A 12,082-nucleotide genomic window follows, 5' to 3' on the forward strand; every position below is an offset into this window, starting at 1 on the left:
CCTTACAGTGGCCTACTGAAATGGTGGAATAGAGGGCCATGCGCGCAAGGGTTTACAATTTACGAGTTGATAAAGCTTGCACTATTTGTGCCATTTCCTGTTGCTGATGGCTTCAATTTTGCCTGTATAGAGCCAGTCCAGTGATTGCTTACACATGTAATAATCTACATAGCTATTGTATTCTATATATTTTTTGTACAGTGTAGATTGAGTGTTAGTCATTCAGGCTCTATTTTTATGGAACTGATGATGTGTGCTTGTCATGTAACTTTATTTTACACCGTTAGGTCAGGCCATAAATATGTGATCACAAATTTATGGGACTCACAAATGGGAGTCCAACAATATGCCCGGCATGGATAAGCTGTACAGGGCCACTTACAACGCCTAAACCAATAAAGTGCACGGAGCCAGAAGTAGATGGCTCTATGCCCTGTGTAGTGGCCACTTATCACTTATGTATCACTTGCATTTTGCTTACTTCTGCTCAACTCCATTTGAAGTCAGGAGTAGCTGAGCTGCGTACATGGCCACTTTGCAGTGACCCAAATCAATTGCTCCATGCGTTCAGTATGGGTGTTGAAAACACCAGATACATTTATTTAACTTTTCCAATTCTAGACTGGGCTGTCATACTGTGGACAAGATGCATCCAAAATCTTGACTTACAGATTTACTTCATATTGCTACATATTTCAGATTGATTGCTAGTGACCATGAACTTTTGTGGGTAAAACTGCTGTTTATTGAAATGCCAGTTACTATTGAGTTTAACCCTTTCCTGATTCAGCTGTCTTTTGTTTCACCACTAACCAAAAGCCAGAACTTTTCCATTCACAGAGCTATATAAAGACTTATTTTTTGCGGGACAAACTGTACTTCATGGCATTACAACAAAAAAAAATTCAGAAACTGCATTTGCACCATTTTCTTATAGGTTTTATTTTTTACAATTCTAACCTTAAAATGAGATGTTACCAGTAATTCTGATAGTCGTTAAAATTATTTTACTGCCGTATATATATATCATTATATTTTAGATTTTTTATATTTGTTATATTATATTTCTTTATATTTTCTTGTATTCCTTTTTTAGATTTCTGCATAAGACATCTTTTTCTTTTTTAGTCCAGATGTATTTTTTTTATTCATACCATCTTGGGGAATATCTGATATTTTCATTGTTTTCTATTAAATTTTTTGGAGGAGACTCAATGGCAATTTGGCCTTTTTTTTTTTTTTTTTTTTAGTTTTTTTAAAAATTTTATTCCAGCTATGGCATTCACCAAAAGTAATGAGTTTTTTTATTTGATCATTTTCAAACACTGATGTGATGCATAATATGTTTGTTTATATATGGGATGTAGGGAGAGGGTGTCTATTTTAACTTTTAGATTTTCTAAAAACTCTGGCCCTCTGTAGGGACAGTAACTGAGAGACTTGTTAAATACACCACTCCCACCACCATACACCAGTGTTTCCTGTCCCTACACAGAGTTGGAATGAGAGGCTCTTCTCCGTCAGGGGGAGAAAGGAAAAATGTTACCACTGTCTAGTCCTCTGTCGTAGTCAACGATGGCTGCCTCCCTGGGCCATTAAGGACACGGGGGTCTCGCTGAGGCCTGCCCTCAGGTGGAAAAACTCCCCCCTTCCAGCGGTCCGTTAGGGCTAATGCAGGGGGTAGAGAGGGTGCCAGCTCCGGCTATCACACTGGGGAGGAACGGCCAAACCCATGTGTACTGGCGATCCAGGATGTGGTGCACATGAGGCAGCCGGGCGCGGTGGCGTGCATCAGTATTCCCAGCTACCTGGGAGGCTGAAGCTGCAGGATCACTTGATTCCAGGAGTTCTGGTCTTCATAAGGTGATGTCAGTGTAAGAATGCTGGGCGGTGAGTGAACTAGGTGGCATTCCTGCAAGGTATGTGGTGTACCACTGTATACTCCAACATGTCGCTCCCTGAGGCACAGCTGTCGATCACAGATCCCCTGGCTGCTTCTGGCTCCTCTGGTGTGAGTACTTGGGGCAGTTGCTCTCTACCTGAGTTATCTTTCTAATGGGGAAGAATGTAATTTGGGCTTCCTTTTTCTCAAATTTTTAGTAGAGACAGAAGGTTCCCATAGGAGCAAGGGTGTATCAAAAAGTCCAGGAAATGTCCACTTTGTAGAAAACAGTTGGCTGATATCTATTCTAAAGCCCTATGCTCAGGAAGTACGGAGAAGGCCCTTAAAGGGATTCTATCACTAAACCAACATTTTTTCTAATTACCACGTCAGAATAGCCTTATAAAAGGCTATTCGTCTCTTACCTTTAGAAGTGGTCTCCGCCGCGGCGTTCCTTAGAAATACAGGTTTTTTTACCGGTATGCTAATGAGCTCTCTGCAGCAATGAGGGCGGGCCCGAGCGCTGAAACAGCGATGGGGATGTCCCCACTGCTGCCCGAGAGCCCTGTTCCAGTGGAGGAGGGCGCTGTACGCTCCTGTATTGAACTGCGCAGGCGTCGGAAGTTAAATCGTGTCGGAAGACAGAAGAGGCGGGGTTGCTGCTGAAGATGGAGGCGTCACTGGAACAGAGCTCTCGGGCAGCAGTGGGGACGTCCCCATCGCCGTTTCAGCGCTGGGGCCCGCCCTCATTGCGGCAGAGAGCTCATTAGCATACCGGTAAAAAAAACGGTATGTCTAAGGAACGCCGCGGCGGAAACCACGTCTAAAGGTAAGAGACGAATAGCCTTTCTTAAGGCTATTCCGACGTGGTAATTAGAAAAAATGTGGGTTTAGTGGTAGAATCCCTTTAAGGAGGGAAAGCCGACATTTGGAGGACACATGCTCTTTAATTATAGAATAAGTCCATTCCTCCAGTTCTAGCCTTATGCCCTGTGTAGATGACAGGAGGAAAGTATTTCTTTTTAAAGACAAAGGGAAAGCATACATGGTAAAGTTCTATTGAGAGCTGGCTGGTAGATTCCCAGGAAGCCTATGTATAACAGTTGCTACTAGATAGCAGTTCAGTTTTGCTGATTATTCCGCAGATTCTGCTGGGGAAAACGCCCAAGGTGAAATTCTTACCTCAGGTGAAGTCATGCAATCTTGGATTCTGACAAACGGTTTGCACATGTGCCTGTGCAACGTTGTCTGGTGGGGCTGAAGTGAAGTTTGGCTTGGTCTGATCACCAACTGCCACATCCTAAAGTGGCACGGTGAGAAAGGTCAGGGCTGACGCCTGATCAAAACTGACTGATCTGCTATGTTAAAGGCAGAGAGATGCTTGTTGTGTTTTTTATATGCTTTTTTTCCTATATGGATATAGACAAAGGCAGATAATTAATTGGATGAATATAAGCTCCATTTCTGCCTGTATAGCTTCATGGCTGAAAGGCATTTACTGACAGGTATAAACCCTTTGCTGAATGGTTTTTACTGATAGAGTACTGATAACCATGATTGAGATAGGTATAGCATGTCTATCACCATTAATGAACTGTATATACGGATAAACTCATGAGGAATACATAACCCCAATGGATATGTGTATGATGTGTATGTGTGTGTGTGTGTGTGTATATATATATATATATATATATATATATATATATATATATATATATATACACACACACAGTGTTGGTCAAAAATATTGGCACCCCTGCAATTCTGTCAGATAATACCCATTTTCTTCCTGAAAATGATTGCAAGCACAAATTCTTAGGTATTATCTTCATTTAATTTGTCTTCAATGGAAAACCACAAAAAGAATTGTCAAAAAGCCAAATTGGATATAATTCCACACCAAACATAAAAAAGGGGTGGATAAAAGTATTGGCACTGTTTGAAAAATAATGTGATGCTTCTCTAATTTATGTAATTAACAGCACCTGTTACTTACCTGAGGCACCTAACAGGTGGTGGCAATAACTAAATCACACTTGCATCCAGTTGAAATGGATTAAAGTTGATTCAACCTCTGTCCTGTGTCCTTGTGTGTACCACATTGAGCATGGAGAAAAGAAAGAAGACCAAAGAACTGTCTGAGGACTTGAGAAGCAAAATTGTGAGGAAGCATGAGCAATCTCAAGGTTACAAGTCCATCTCCAAAGATCTGAATGCTCCTGTGTCTACCGTGCGCGGTGTCATGAAGAAGTTTAAAGCCCATGGCACTGTGGCTAACCTCCCTAGATGTGGACGGAAAAGAAAAATTGACGAGAGATTTCAACGCAAGATTGTGCGGATGGTGGATAAAGAACCTCGACTAACATCCATACAAGTTCAAGCTGCCCTGCAGTCCAGGGTACAACAGTGTCAACCCGTTCTATCCGTCGGCATCTGAATGAAAAGGGACTGTATGGTAGGATACCCAGAAAGACCCACTTCTTACCCAGAGACATTAAAAAAGCCAGGCTGGAGTTTGCCAAAACTTACCTGAGAAAGCCAAAAACGTTTTGGAAGAATGTTCTCTAGTCAGATGAGACAAAAGTAGAGCTTTTTGGGAAAAGGCATTAACATAGAGTTTACAGGGGAAAAAAAAGAGGCCTTCAAAGAAAAAAACACGGTCCCTACAGTCAAACATGGCGGAGGTTCCCTGATGTTTTGGGGTTGCTTTGCTGCCTCTGACACTGGACTGCTTGACCGTGTGCATGGCATTATGAAGTCTGAAGACTACCAACAAATTTTGCAGCATAATGTAGGGCCCAGTGTGAGAAAGCTGGGTCTCCCTCAGAGGTCATGGGTCTTCCAGCAGGACAATGACCCAAATCACACTTCAAAAAGCACTAGAAACTAGTTTGTGAGAAAGCACTGGAGACTTTTAAAGTGGCCAGCAATGAGTCCAGACCTGAATCCCATAGAACACCTGTGGAGAGATCTCAAAATTGCAGTTTGGAGAAGGTAGCCTTCAAATCTCAGGGACCTGGAGCAGTTTGCCAAAGAGTAATGGTCTAAAATTCCAGCAGAGCATTGTAAGAAACTCATTGATGGTTACTGGAAGCGGTTGTTCGCAGTTATTTTGTCTAAAGGTTGTGCTATCAAGTATTAGGCTGGGGGAGCCAATACTTTTGTCCGGCCCATTTTTGAAGTTTTGTGTAAAATGACCAATGATTTGACTTTTTTTTTTCATTCTCTTTTGTGTTTTTTCATTGCAAGCAAAATAAATGAAGATATTAATACCAAAGAGTTTGTGCTTGCAATCATTTTCTGGAAGAAAAAGAGTATTATCTGACAGAATTGCAGAGATGCCAATACTTTTTGCCAAATCTGTGTGCTGCCAGAGAAGTGTCTCCAAGCGCCGCCTCCTTCGTCCGCCGCGTCATTTTCAATGTCTTCTTCCAGCGCAGGCTCGTAACTTCTAGCAGAGCAGACTGCGCAGGCGCACAGGCCACGGGAAAATGGACCTGTGTGCCTGCGCAGTCTGCTCTGCCCCAGGCCTAGAAGTTACGAGCCTGTGCCGGAAGAAGACATTGAAGATGACACTGCGGACGAAGAAGGAGGCGGAGTTTGGAGACACTTCACTGACAGTGGTGGGGATGCCCCCATCGCTGTTTGAGTGCTGGGGTCCGCCCCCATCGCTGCGAGAGAACTCGTTTGCATACCGGTAAAAACCGGTATTTCTAAGGAGCAGCGCAGCGGAGACCACGTCTAAAGGTAAGAGACAAATAGCCTTTCTAAAGGCTATTCCGATGTCTTATCCAAAAAAAAAAAAAAAGGTTTTAATAGTAAAATCCCTTTAAATACATATATATAGATACCTTTAGTACCAGAGGTTGTGGTGTGAATTGAGGTTGTCGCATACTAAATAATTAGGTATCCAAGGAGTTAAAGGAGCTCTATCATTGGGAAAAGTCATTTTTAACTAATCACATCCTTGCATAGCCTTTAGAAAGTCTATTCCACACCTACATTTAGTATGTAAATTGCCTCAGTGGTTTTTGAATAAGTCCGTTTTTATTGATATGCTAATTAGACGGGGTTCACGATGCATCGTGCACTCATCTCTGCTATTGTTTCCTATGGGTGTATACAGCGCAGCCTTGTGCTGATGATGATGATGATGATGACTCAGCTTCCTGTTTGCATACACACAAAGGAGATAATAGCAGAGATGAGTGCTGCTGGGAACTTCCTGTGCTGGCTGGAAGCTCATTGGCATATGAATAAAAACTTATTCAAAAAAAGGTAAGTGTGATATAGCCTTTCTAAAGGCTATGCAAGGATGTGATTAGTTAAAAATGACTTTTCCCAATGATGGTTGGAGTGTATTTCAAATACTCAGAATATAGTCCTTAATAAGGTAATATAATATCCATCCAAAGTAGCTGAAACCCTCAGACATACTCCTTAATAGGAAGGTATAATATAAATATAGGGTCCCCTAAACCACCAAAATTTCATTATTAGTAAATGGATGTAGTTGGACTATAAGAGATGGATATATTGCATCAAGTTATCACCTATAAACACCTCAAAATGGACTCATTTCTGTGTGAGATAAAGTACCTATAAAAGTGACACCACATACAATAATAGTGCAATAAACAATTGTATATCCATGTGCTTACCACTGCGACCTCCACGCAGAGCCCCGATGCGCGTTTCGCACCCTGCTTTATCAGGGAACATCAAAGCTGGGGAACATCAACTAGGGAAACTTCCTCCTCTTGGGCTGAGAGACTGGGAGCTTCCCTAGAGCAGATATGCAAGGCTGCCAATTGGGCTAGTTCGCTGACCTTTGCTAAACACTACAGGTTAGATTTAGGTTCTGTAAGTGATTTAGCCTTTGGACGTAAGGTCCTTTCGGCGGTAATCCCGCCCTAGCAACTGTAATCTGGTATATCTCCTTGTGTAGCCGTCATGGTGGACGTCATAGAAACTGGAGTTAGACTTACCGGTAACTTTGTTTCCATGAATTCACCATGACGGCCTCTAATTACCCTCCCTAGTTAAATAGTTATATGTAAGACAGCATTCTGTAGTTTATATTTTTAATCACCTTTCCTGTGTAATTTGGTAAACACTGGTGTATGGTGGAGGGAGTGGTGTATTTAACGAGTCTCTCAGTTCCTGTCCCTACAGAGGGTCAGTGGTCAACCTCCTTGTAACAGTCATGATGAACTCATGCAAACAAAATTACCGGTAAGTCTAACTCCGGTTTTTGTTAACTTTAAGCTTTATGAAACAGCAGAGACCCTGCAGTTTTCATGCCTTCGGGTCATTCCGTGTCAAGTGAACCAATGATTTTTACATCTATATTTTTAACTCTTTTGAGATTTTGTTATTTGGTAATAGTGTGTCAGAGAATGTGAAGGAAAATGTGAAGGAAAAATAATTCTAGAATTATTTTTTTTTTATAATTGATTTTCAAAGTTTGGAAAGTGCGAATTTCGGTGTTACCTGCCTTTACATTTCTCCTCATAACTCAGGTTAGAAAAAAGATAGAGAAACCAAATAAACACCATTCTACTCAGAACTGTACAGGCTTTCACCAGATATGTCACAAGAGTATCTCTGTTAATATTTTACCCATGCGAACGCAAATGCAAAATTTTAAAACGCATTTCCAATTATATATTTCCAAGTATAATTTGAAAATTTCAAAAAATGCACGTGCCTGCTATGCTGATGCTATGTCCATCAAAGGGACTTAGCAATACCACACTTTCATTCCATATAGTGAAACAGTAATAAAAACAAGGATTTTTTCATTCAGCAATGTCAGTGAAGTCCATGAAGTGGTAGAAGGTGGCACAAGATTGGCAATGGATGACATAACTGGTTTTGTCACCTGTGAATATGATCGGCGCTGGTGGCTGGCTGCTGTAATCTCCAAAGATTGTGAAAATGAAGACATATAATTGAATGTTTTGCATCCTTCTGGTCCAGCGCCATCCTTTGTGTATCCAAGTAAACCAGACGTTTTAAAAGTTAACAAAATTCAGATATTAACTCAGGTGGAGCCGAACACCATGACAGGCACATCAAAATTTTGAATTTCATTTCTCCAAAACAACATATAAAGAAATATAGTCTTGTGACATATCAAATGAAAGCTGGTACCGTTCTGAGAAAAATGATGACTCTCCCACCTTTTTATCTTAATTCTAGCCTGAGATATGATAACAAATGTAAAGCCATACCAGGCCAAAATTCTCGCTTTTTCAAAATTTTAGAATAACTGATGAAGAAAAAAAAATTCAAAACTTTTAATTTGTAATTAACGGAAGTTGTACTTTATAAAAATTAAAAAAAAAAATCTAAAGACGTCAGGTAAAAATAAATATTAATTTTTGGTTCACTTGATATGGAATGACCCCATCTCTGCTTTTGAGCAGGTACCATATGCACCCCTTAATTCAAAATTACGTACTGGTACATCATGGGAAGGTGTTGATACATCATTTTAATGTGATTGTGAGAGCAAGTGTCAACTGTAAGCAACAGCTGTCACCTGTAACACCCGTGTCTGGAGCCGAGCTCCAATTACAGTTGTTAAACCTTTGCGAACTCCCCCCCCCCCCCCCGCGCTCTGTCTCTGTATGGGCCATGGTGGAAGTAAGAAAGACCGCAAAGATCTGAGTCCACAGCAGGATCAATAGCAGGTATATGACCACCAGAATGCTACAACAGGAGCGGGTTAGATGAAAAGTCTCTGCATCGGACCATGGCTTTAGTGGGAAAATAAGCAATTCTGACCTAGATGTAAGAGAGAGAGCGCTAAAGGACCGGGTGCTACTGAAAGGTACATCTTCATGCCGACATATTCAGGCCACGCCCCTAGTATTGCAATTTTTACTTTTCATCATCAGCTTTGCAATCATTTATGGAAATTGAAAATGAATGCAACACTCATAGGTTAAAAATGCTTTCTTGCAAGAGTGTTGTTTCCAAAATGGAGTCACATGTCTGCAGATTCTGCTTTTCCAGAAATTCAGGGGAAATTCTGCAAATGTGGAATGAAGTCCAAAAACCAAACTGTGCTCCAAAAACCAAAATAGTGCTCTTTTCCTTATATGCCTAGCTTGGTATCAACTGCTTTTTGGGCACAGATATGACATTAAGTATGTTATCCGAGGTACAACAGTGTCATATGTGTGGGCATAAACTGCTGTTTGGGAACACAAGACACACATGTGAATGAGCCCTATATGTGCTAAAATTGCACTACAAAATGGCGTCACTACTTGGGTAATTCCAATTTACTGACACCTCCAGGACTTTGCAAAAACATCTTGGTGTCCAGAAAGTCCCTCTAAATCTATACCCCAAAATCTAAAAAGTGCAGTGCTCCTTCCATTCTGAACCCTCCTGTGTGCCCAAGCAGCCTTTTATATCCACATATACAAACTCTTTGTAACCAGGATAATCCACTTAATAGTTTTAGGAGTGCTAAGTGCTAGTCTTTAATCACACAAAGTAGGCACAACATGCTGGGCATTGAAATGGCATATTTCTTTTATCTATTTTCACTTTGTACATTCATTTTTTGGCAGCACTTTTGAGCTCAAAATGCTAATACACCTTGAGAAATTCCTTGAGAGGGTGTAGTTTCTACAATGGGGTTACTTTAAAGGCATTTCTATTGTACGGGTACTTTGGGGCCCTTAAAATGGGACATGGCACCTGAAAAACTATTCCAGCAAATTCTGCCTTCCAAAAGCCAAACAGAGTCCTTCATAAAGCAGATTACATCCATATATGGGGTATTCCCATTTTCAAGAGAAATTGTGTGAAACTGTGGTGGTGTGGTGGTTTTTTTTTTTTTTTTCCTTTAACCCCTTGGGAAAATTAAAATTTTAGGGATAAAGTGATGTTTTAGTAATTTTTAGTAATTTTTTATTTACACTTCCCAATGTTAATAAAATCTGTGAAACAGCTGTGGTGACAAAGTACTCACTCTATTCCTTGATAAGTTCAGTCAGGGGTGAGGTTTCCAAAATGGTGTTAGTTTTGGAGGGTTTGCATTGTATTGGTACTCTAGGAGCTCTGCAAATGCGACATGGTACCTGAAAACTATTCCAGTAAAATCTGCTTTTCAAGCACCCAGTTTCACTCCTTCACTTCCATGTGCTGCCATGTGCCCAAACATCAGTTTACACCCACGTGTGGGCACTTCTGTGCTCGGGAAAAATTGCATAACTGTGAAATGCATTTTCTCCTTTAACCTCTTGGCAAAGTGTTAATGTTTAGAACTAAATGAATGCATTACTGAAAAAAAAATAAATGTCTAAATTTCACTTCCATATTGTTTTAATTCCCATGAAATGCTTAAAGGGTTGCCAAACTTCACAAATACTGTTTTGAATTATTTGAGTTTTCAAAATGGGTTAATTTATGGGGGTTTCTAATATGTAGGCCTTTAAAATCCCCTACAGAACTGAAGTGGTCTATAACAGATGGGACTGGGAATGGGAATTTTCTTGTAAATCAGGAAAAATCTCTGCAACATTTGTGTGCCGTATAATGTCCAAAATAAATTATGTAAAGCAAAGATATGAAAGGTATAAAAATTTGTCTAAAACGCAGAGAATTTCACATTTTGAAAACTGCAAATTTTTCCAAATTTCCTAATTTTTTATATTTAAATAAATATTTAAATAAATATAATATTTTAAATAAATAAACATATAAAATATTGAGCAATGTTTACCATTAACAAGAAGAACAATGTGTCACGAAAAAAACTTTCTCAAAATCACATGGGTAAGTTAACCCTTTTACTCCCTAGGGTCTCTGGAAATTTTGCACCTCCAATGGCCAGAGCAATTTTCACAGTTTTGAGATGCTCAAATCAAACCAAAATTGCAACGTTAAAAAAAGCAGCCCCCCCCCCATGCCTATATATTTTCTTAAAGTAGACACTGTACTGTATACGAACAGGCACCTTCATGCAATTTTGATTCAAGGTGAATGTTTTACGAAAAAATGCAAATAAATTTATATTAGTTGCTAAAAGCGGAAACCAAACAAAAAATTATATGCACCAAACCTCCTAAAAATAAGAGTTCAACATGTGCAGAGTTCATTCATATCACTATGGCCTACACCTGCATGCATGTGTCTTCAGTAAATCACCAGTACTGGAAGGAACAAATATCTGCTTTGAAGGTATCATCCTATAAAAGTATCATCCTATAAAATGTAGGGATTACACATCATGAAAAGTAAGTGAACCCCTAAACCCTATATATTTTTTGAACGTAGACAACCTGAAGATTACAAATGTCTTAATGGGTCATCGATAGCCACATCCACCTTCATGCAACTTTGTGACAAAAACAAATAATTTTTTGAAAAAATGCACTAAAACACATATTTGCACCTACAACTCATGTTCAATCTCAGATTCATATGCAAAATACATTTAAAATAATAGCTTAAGGTGTAGACAATGTGTGTGTGTATATATATATATATATATATATATATATATATATATATATATATATATACATACACACACACACACTCACCGGCCACTTTAGTAGGTACACCTGTCCAACTGCTCGTTAACACTTAATTTCTAATCAGCCAATCACATGGCGGCAACTCAGTGCATTTAGGCATGTAGACATGGTCAAGACAATCTCCTGCAGTTCAAACCGAGCATCAGTATGGGGAAGAAAGGTGATTTGAGTGCCTTTGAACGTGGCATGGTTGTTGGTGCCAGAAGGGCTGGTCTGAGTATTTCAGAAACTGCTGATCTACTGGGATTTTCACGCACAACCATCTCTAGGGTTTACAGAGAATGGTCCGAAAAAGAAAAAACATCCAGTGAGCGGCAGTTCTGTGGGCGGAATAGCGTTGTTGATGCCAGAGGTCAGAGGAGAATGGCCAGACTGGTTCGAGCTGATAGAAAGGCAACAGTGACTCAAATAGCCACCCGTTACAACCAAGGTAGCCAGAAGAGCATCTCTGAACGCACAGTACGTCGAACTTTGAGGCAGATGGGCTACAGCAGCAGAAGACCACACCGGGTGCCACTCCTTTCAGCTAAGAACAGGAAACTGAGGCTACAATTTGCACAAGCTCATCGAAATTGGACAATTGAAGATTGGAAAAACGTTGCCTGGTCTGATGAGTCTCGATTTCTGCTTCGAC

The 12,082-nt window shown here is 40.1% G+C and overlaps 1 protein-coding gene across 2 annotated transcripts in view; it reads left to right on the forward strand.

Moving 5' to 3' along the window:
- The window catches only part of MLLT1 (MLLT1 super elongation complex subunit), a 260,650-nt gene that overhangs the window by 113,935 nt on the left and 134,633 nt on the right, over positions 1–12,082 (forward strand). The window lies entirely within an intron of this gene.

Source organism: Leptodactylus fuscus, chromosome 1 (genome assembly GCF_031893055.1).
Source record: "Leptodactylus fuscus isolate aLepFus1 chromosome 1, aLepFus1.hap2, whole genome shotgun sequence".
NCBI classification, from domain to species: domain Eukaryota; kingdom Metazoa; phylum Chordata; class Amphibia; order Anura; family Leptodactylidae; genus Leptodactylus; species Leptodactylus fuscus.